At 40.2% G+C, this 8,564-nt stretch overlaps 1 long non-coding RNA gene across 1 annotated transcript in view; it reads left to right on the forward strand.

The window, feature by feature from the left end:
• The window catches only part of LOC111557857, a 41,275-nt gene extending 33,467 nt beyond the window's left edge, over positions 1–7,808 (forward strand). The window contains exons 4-6 of the long non-coding RNA XR_006589753.1: positions 3,532–3,633; positions 5,979–6,213; positions 7,691–7,808. This is a non-coding gene — a long non-coding RNA (uncharacterized LOC111557857). The remainder of the gene's footprint in view (positions 1–3,531; positions 3,634–5,978; positions 6,214–7,690) is intronic.
• The last annotated feature ends 756 nt before the right edge of the window (positions 7,809–8,564 follow it).

An 8,564-nucleotide genomic window follows, 5' to 3' on the forward strand; every position in this document is an offset into this window, starting at 1 on the left:
TAACATTAAAACAAAAAATTTTTAAGCTCTATAGTATTAAAAAAGAAAAAAGCTACCACACTTGACCCACTTATTTGACACTTAATCTGAACTGAATTCACATTACAGAGCCCTCAAAAGACTATATTATGACATGGTTGAGAACATAGCCCTGGATTTAGACTGTTTGGGATCAAACCCCACCACTTATTTTCTGTGTGACTTTGAGCAACTTATTTTCTTCAAGTGTCACCTACAAAATAGGGATAATAATAGAACCCATCTCATAGAGCTATTGTGAGGATCACCTGAATTCATATGTGTAAAGGGCTTAAAACAATACTTAGCACACACAAAAAATGGCTCAATAAATGTTAGCTATTATTACAGTAACAACAATATATATATTTTCTACAACTTCTCCTGAATGGTCACCTAGAGTTGTAGATGAAGTTGGGTGTAGCTCTAGATTTGATTTAATTCGATCCTCCCACAAGATCTTCATGAAACAGATTCAAAGAGAGAAACTGACTTGAAGCATTTCCTATGACACACACTGGGCAGAAGTACTTACTGCATAATCTTATTTAATTCTCCCCAAACTCTGTGAGATAGGTACCATTCCCATTCATGTCCCCGTTTTACAGGTGAGACACTGAAGCCAAGAGAAGTTAACACACTTGCCCAACACCGCTAATATGTGGTGAGGCAGGATTAGAAATCAGAGCCTCTCATTCTAGAGTCTACCCCTTAGTAAATTCTATGTCACTCTGCCTTTTGAAACCAATTGAATTCCTAAATTTCTACATCAAAGTACATGGTCAACAATATTCAAGCATGGAAATTTCCGAAGCAGGAGTTTCCAGTTAACCAGCTAAAGGAAAATCTTGCTAATTCTTCCACTGCCCCACATAACTTCCTGGTCAACTTGTCTGGATGAATTAATTGCAAACATTCCTTTAATAAGTAACAAAATAAATAGACTTTTTGTATGGTGTTATGAGGAGAGTTAATTGGAGGGCATTAAGCTTCACCTAATACTTATGTTCCTTATTCCGTCCTCCTCTCTCTCTTGCTTTCAGCTGATGATTTCACTCCTACTTCACAGAGAAGATACAGGCCAATAGGCAGGAAATTCTTTAGCATCCTACCTCCCCCCAAAATCTACAAACTTATCTGCAGCCCTGTCAGTGTTTGCCTTTTCCTTATTTTCTCAGTGGTGAAGTGATCTCTCTTTGAAGGTGATTTTCTCTACACATACAGTAAATCAGTGATTCTCAGAGTATGATCCCTGGGCAAGCAGCATCAGCAGCACCTTGGAGCTTGTTAGAAATGTAAATTCTCATGCCCAATCCCAGATGTACTGAATCAGAAACTCTGGGAGTGAGGCCCAACAACCTGTTTTAACAAGCACCCAAGGTGATTCTGGTGCATACTTAAGGCTGAGAACTGCTGGTCTAAATTCTTACTATTCAAAGTCGGGTCCATGGACCAGCAGCACTGATAATATCACCTGGGAGCTGGTTGGAAATGTAAACTCAAGGAGTGTCTGGGTGGCTCAGCTGGTTAAGCGTCCAACTCTTGATTTTGGTTCAGGTCATGATCTCACAGTCCCTCTCTGTCCCTAGCTTGCTCACACATTCTCTCTCTCTCAAATATAAGTAAAATAAACTTAGAAAAAAAAAGAGATGTGGAATTGTAAGCCCCAATCTAGATTCACTGAATCAGAATATGCATTCAATAGAATCCCAGGGGTGATTACAAGATCTCCAGGTGACTCACATGCATATATAAAGTTTGAGAAGCACTGCTGTAGATGACATTCTCAGAGACCAGGCTCATTTTTATTGATCTATTACATTTTACTCCTTTGGATCTTTCTGATCAGCATTTTACTTTATTATTTTTTTAATTAGTTTTACTTTTATTTTTTTAAAGTTTATTTATTTTTGAGAGAGAGAGGGGGAGAGAGATAGCGCAGGAGGGGCAGAGAGAGAAGAATACAGAGAATCCTAAGCAGGCTCTATGCCATCAGTGTTCTCTCTCTCTCTCTCTCTCCCAAAATAAATAAATAACAACTTTTTTTTGCTCATTTATTTTGGGAGAGGGAGAGAGTGAGCGGGGGAAGGGCAGAGAGAGAGGGGACAGAGGGTCTGAAGTGGGCTCTGTGCTGACAGCAGAGAGCCTGATGTGGGGCTTGAACTCATGAACCATGAGATCATGATCTGAGCCAAAGTTAGACACTTAACCAGCTGAGCCACCCAAGTGCCCCAATAAATAAAAACTTTTAAAAAATGATCCTGTCTCTTCATAATTTAAAAACAAATGATTTCCTGACCCCTTCATCTACTTCTCTCTTTCCTTTCATTCACACGCAAGCTTTTTGAATGATTTGCCTATACCATAATTAAAGTCTCTTGATTACCATCTCTCACTCATTCCATATCAGCCTAACTTTGGCTCCTACCACCCTCCTGGAACTTCTTGGGCAAAGGTAACAAGTAACACCTTTATGGATGAATCCAATGGATGATTTTTAGTCATAAACATACTTGACCTCTCTACAGTCTTTGATAATACTGCCCATATCTTCCTTAAAATTTTCCTTTGGCTTTTGAACAGGCCATTTTTTCCATCTTCTACCTCTCTGACCACTCGTTATCAGACTTTCTCTGGTATGTACCCCTCCCTCACCTAGTCTTGGTGCTTCAGAGGAGTAGGTCTACTTGGTCTAAAACAGGATTTCCCAGTCTCAATATTCTTTTTTTTAATGTTTATTTTTTTATTTTTGAGAGAGAGAGAGCAGGGGAGGGGCAGAGAGAGAGAGGAGAGAAAGAGAGAATCCCAAGCAGGCTCCAAGCTGTCAGTGTAGAGTCTGAAATGGGGCTCAAACTAACGAACTGTGAGATCATGGTCTGAGCTGAAATCAAGAGTCAGACGCTTGTGGGGGCTGTCCTGTGCATTGGAGAATGTTTAGTTGTATCCCTGACACTAGATGCCAGTAGTGGCCCTTTCTTCCAGTTGTGACAATCAAAAATGTCTCCAGATATTGCTAAATGTCTTCTCAGGAGAAAAAGTGCCTATGGTAAAAGTGCCTACGGTGAAAGTGGCTAAAAGCAATCTAATGTGACCTAGTTCTAATAAGCACTAAGAGAGGTTTCCTGAAGATTTCTAGGAAAGTTCTGTACTTGAGAAAGAGCTATGGAAAGCCATTCTTTTTCTCCCACTACATGTGGGAAGCATGTAATGTTGATTGCTACAGGCAGCCATCCTATAACTCTGAGTAAAGAATGAGATGTGTCTCATGACATCACTGGATCACTGGATCAACCAGTTCTAATGTCTGTTCTTCCTCTGGATTTAATCTTGAATAATATACCTTCCAAACTTACTCATCTTGTTGCTTCCTGTTGTCTCATTTCCTTATACTTGTTTTTTGTCTCAGCTTGTTCCCTTTAGACTGACGTTTTATTTGCACTTTATGTTTGGTTTTCTACTTTAGTTTCCCAGTGGATACTAATTTTTCTTTCTTTCTCCATGTTTTGCATGGAGGCCAGCCATCTCACCACTGGCCTGATGACTCCCAGCTCCCAGGGCTCAACTGAAACCTCAGAAATAACTCTCTCTGCACAGCTGAAGGGACACCTGGAACACGTAAGTCAGAAAAGAGGTCTGGCTGGGCTCCCGAACCCTCTTTCGATGTACTTGAGGCTCAGTGGTTCCCTCTGCTGATATTATTTCAGGAGACTGAACTATTCTAACTTGAAACCAATTTTCTTTGGAGTTTTAAGAACTCCACTTAATCCTACGGAAGAATTGGAATTGAGAAATAGAAACAGGAAGTCCAAAAATTAGATTCTTGCAGTTACAAGGACACATAGACTGGAGGGGCATGGATGACATTTTGGGAATACATATTTCTGTCTGTTTTATTTCTTTCTCTGTCCCCAGTGCATGGAACAGTCCTGGTCCATGGTAAGTGCTCAGTCAATATTTGATGAGTGAAAGTGTGCTGATGAGCAATTAAAGGGCTGGTCTTCTGAGAAAGGCATAGTTGAGGCCCTTTATGCCCCTAGAAAGATGAAGAGAACAATTGCCTTGGTTTGGTTTCTGACAAGTCCCTATTCAAGGTCCTAATTCGTCCTGGTAGGCTTCCTGAATTTTGGTTCCATGAGAGACCCCTACATTTGTATAACAAATTCTTTTTTTTTTAAACAAAAAAAAATTTTTGAGAGAGAGAGAGAATCTTAAGTGAGCTCCACACTCAGCACATTTTATTTATATTAGAGAGAGAGAGAATGCATGTGCGAGCTGGAGAGGGGCAGAGAGAGAGGGACAGAAAGAATGCTAAACAGGCTCCTCAATGTCAACACAGAGCCCAGTGTGGGGCTGGAGCCTGATGTGGGGCTGGAGGCCAACATGGGGCTCAATCTTATGACCAGGAGATCATGATGTGAGCCGAAATCAAGAATCGACACTTAACCAACTGAGCCACTCACAACAAATTCTTTTTTAAGAAGAAGAATTGGGGTTTGGCCTAGACTGCCATAGAATTTTTAATCTGGGCACATGGTCCATTTAGAAAGAGGAATTCATTTCCCAGCCTTCTATAAGTTAGTGTGGTCAGGTGAGTAAAATCTGGCCAATAGGATATAAGTAGAAGTGTTCTGGGCCAGTTCCATATGACACACATGCCTCGGACCATACTTAGAATATCTGTGCTTAGCTCAAGGACTGACCTGGGAAACCCTACTTCCCAAAGAATGAAGATAATGGCACCCAAAAATTTCTAGAATACTCTGGATTTTATCTCAGAGATTATACTTTTTATAGATCTGATATCATTCTCATAATGGCACATTTTATTTCCTGACCCAGTCCCCACTATACTATTCATTCAATTTTCAGTGGTATCTGCCTGCATGAATGGCCCATTCCCTTCTAAGCATTGCCTTTACTTTAAATCCCAGATTTTGAAGTGAGGGGAGACAAACCCTTTACGTGCTGGATTGCAAAGGCAATCGCCTCTACCCTTGAGTAGCCTGACAAAGAGCTGGGTCAGCTGAAATGATCTGGCTCAGCACAAAGGGCTATAATACTACTAGTAGATACCAGCACTAGTGTTTGAACTCCTTTAGACAATTGTCCCACAGAATATCCCTTTTGTATTCATGGCCATTCCTCCAAATAAAAAACTCTGGTTGATTAGTGTTCTCTACTCCCTCCCATTTCCCTGTAAATACAAAGAGCGGCTTGGGGCAGGGTGTGTGTGTGTGTGTGTGTGTGTGTGTGTGTGTGTGTGTGTGTGTGTTTTCCTGGAGCACTATTTGTAGAATGTCCTACCAAGCTTGACCCAAGCTTACCTCTCTATGGGATAATGAGACCCTAGGGGACTGTGTGCACTCTGTTGACTCTGCTATAAACTTCTTCCACAGTAGGCTTTGTGTTGTATCTGTATCATGTATCTCTAGTATGTTTCTCACAATCCTATGCTTGACAGAATCTTAGAGATTCTTAAATAATCTCTAAGTTCACTGCTTACCAGTCACACAGATGGATGACTGTGTCTATAATTTCAAATGGATTCTTAGGGAATGCCCGTGTCTCTATATATCTTACTGATAGTATGACAGATCCACCAGTATTCCCACTACAGAATTTATGTCTAGTAAATCACTACAGTCCTCTAGGCAGAACACCTTGTTTCATCGTAATTATGGTTTTCGGTCCTGTTACTTCTCTATACCCTCAGGATCATTTAAATCTTTAGAATCCCTACTTAGAACCTGGGCAAAGTATAGACCACCCAGGACAACTACCTTCAAGACTCCCCAGCAAGACAAGGTACAAGGAAAGGATATCTGAGTAAGAGATGGTGCCTAACTGGTGCCTCTCTCCCTCTCCCTTTCTCTCTGTATGAGTGTACTATCCCCTCAAAGCAAAGCCACTATAAAGAGTTTATGAAAGTGTTAGACAGTTTGCTGGCTTTCTGTTTTCAGGTGGTGATTCCCAAAAAGTGTTTTAAAAATTCCTCTCCAATTGCATCAGAAGATACTTATCTATTAAAGGAAATGCAAAAATCAAGCAGAGGATGCTTAAGATGGCAAAAAAAAAAAAAAAAAAAGGAAAGAAAGAAAGAAAGAAAAGGAAACAAGAATCTATAGAGTACCATCACACAACCTTACCTAATATTTTGCAAAATGTCTTGGAGAAAATCAGAGACATCCAGATGTAGTGAGTACACAAACTCAGGTCTGGGAGGAATGTAAACTTATTTTCTATAATTATGTTCATATTTAATATCCCTACTTTCCCAAGTTAATGAAAAATTAATCTTTTAAAAAATGTTTATTTATTTATTTTGAGAGAGAGAGAGAGAGAGCATGTGCAAGTTGGGGAGGGGTAGAGAGAGAGGGAGAGAGAGAATCCCATGAAGGCTCCATGCTGTCAGCACAGTCTAATGTGGGGCTTGATCTAATGAACCATAAGATCATGATGTGAGCTGAAACTGAATCGTACGCTCAATCGACAGAGCTAGCCAGGCACCCTGAAAAATTAATCTTAATTATTTGAATGTTCTTTTTTTAAGTTTTAATTTAAATTCTAGTTAGTAAACATACAGTGTAATATTAGTTTCAGGTGTACAATATAGTGATTCAACACTTCTACAACACCCAGTGGTCATCACAACAATTGCACCCCTTAATCCCCATCACCTATTTAACTCATCCTCCACCCACCCCCCTCTGGTAAGCACCAGTTTGTTTTCTATAGTTAAGAGTCTGTTTCTTGGTTTGCCTCTCTCTCTCTCTTTTTCCCCTTTGCTCGTTTGTTTTGTTTCTTATATTCCACATATGAGCGAAGTCATATAGTATCTGTCTTTCTCTGATTTCATTTAGCATAATACTCTCTAGCTCCATCCGTGTGGTTGCAAATGGCAAGATTTCATTCTTTTTATGGCTGAGTAATATTCCATTGTATATATACGTACCACATCTTCCTTATCCATTCATCAGCTGATGGACACTTGGTCTGTTTTCATAATTTGGTTGTTGTAGATAATGCTGTAAACATCAGGTTGCATGTATCACTTTGAATTAGTATTTTTGTATTTTTGGGTAAATACCTAGTAGTGCAACTGCTAGATTGTAGGGTAGTTCTGTTTGTAACTTTTTGAAGAATCTCCATACTGTTGGCTATACCAGTTTGTGTTTCTAACAAGAGTGCAAGAGGGTTCTCCTTTCTCCATATCCTTGCCAACATTTGTTGTTTCCTGTGTTTTTTATGCAAATTGAATAGTATTTTAAATATATCAGATGAGCTGATTCCATTCAGGGTCTCACATATGTGAGGCTTTACTTAACTTGAGTGGTGAAAGGGACCTTGGATACATCTTCCCAAATCCTAAAAGTAGTCATTTCTACTTTCCTGATGCCTTACCATGGTGGACAGAGCAGAGAGGTAAGGCTTAGAGGTTGCTGCCTTCCCAAGAAAATGAGGCAAAACACTGGAGGATCAAACCATGTGGAAGACTTTGATGGACTTCCCCCAAGCTTAGCTCGCAGAGAAGACTAGGCACAGGATAACATTCTCTTGAACACACCAGTATCTAAGATCTTTAGTTTCTCCTTTAGTTCTCTTCTTCATACAGGCTATGGAATCATTTGCTTTTTCTCTTTGAGAACTTTTTTTTTTTTTTTTTTTTTTGCAGAAAATGTAGAGAACACTAAAATGAACACCTGTGTCCTCACTACCAAGGAGTGAAGATTGTTAATATTTTCATAACATCTTTTTTACCTATTTAAGTAAAATAAACGAAATATCACAGATACTTTGATGTTTCTTTGGGGCTAGATTTCAATTCCCTATTACATCCAAGTTTGGGGAGATGTGTTCAAGAATTCCTTATAGTTACATAAATGGGTTAAAAAAACTTAGGGCAGGGGCGCCTGGGTGGCTCAGTCGGTTGAGTGTCCGACTTCAGCTCAGGTCATGATCTCACACTCTGTGAGTTCGAGCCCTGCGTCAGGCTCTGTGCTGACAGCTCAGAGCCTGGAGCCTGCTTCAGATTCTGTGTCTCCCCTCTCTCTGCCCCTCACCTGCTCATGCTCCATCTCTCTATGTCTCAAAAATAAATAAAAACATTAAAAAAATTTTTTTAAAAAGCTTAGGGCAGAAAGCCACCACCATAGGGCGAAAGCACGCAAGGTTAGTTAGCAAGATATTGTAATAGGATAATGAGTAACTTGTTATATTACCTGCAGGAAACTACTTTCTGTCTGGCACCAATATACTTTGATCACAACTTCAAACTCCACTTGCCCCCCTCCACCCCAGACCCTTTGCTTCTTACACACACAAGTTAATGATACTATCTGATTGTTTTCTTCATGTTCACTATGTGTGTAAGATCTTGAGAGCTCAATAAATTCGGATACAAGGGGCACCTGGGTGGTTCAGTCGGTTGAGTGTCTGACTTTGGCTCAGGTCATGATCTCACAGTTCATGGGTTCAAGCCCCGCATCAGGCTCTGTGCTGACAGCTCAGAGCCTGGAGCCTGCTTTGGATTCTGTGTCTCCCCTCTC

The sequence above is a fragment of the Felis catus genome, chromosome E1 (assembly GCF_018350175.1).
Source record: "Felis catus isolate Fca126 chromosome E1, F.catus_Fca126_mat1.0, whole genome shotgun sequence".
NCBI lineage: Eukaryota > Metazoa > Chordata > Mammalia > Carnivora > Felidae > Felis > Felis catus.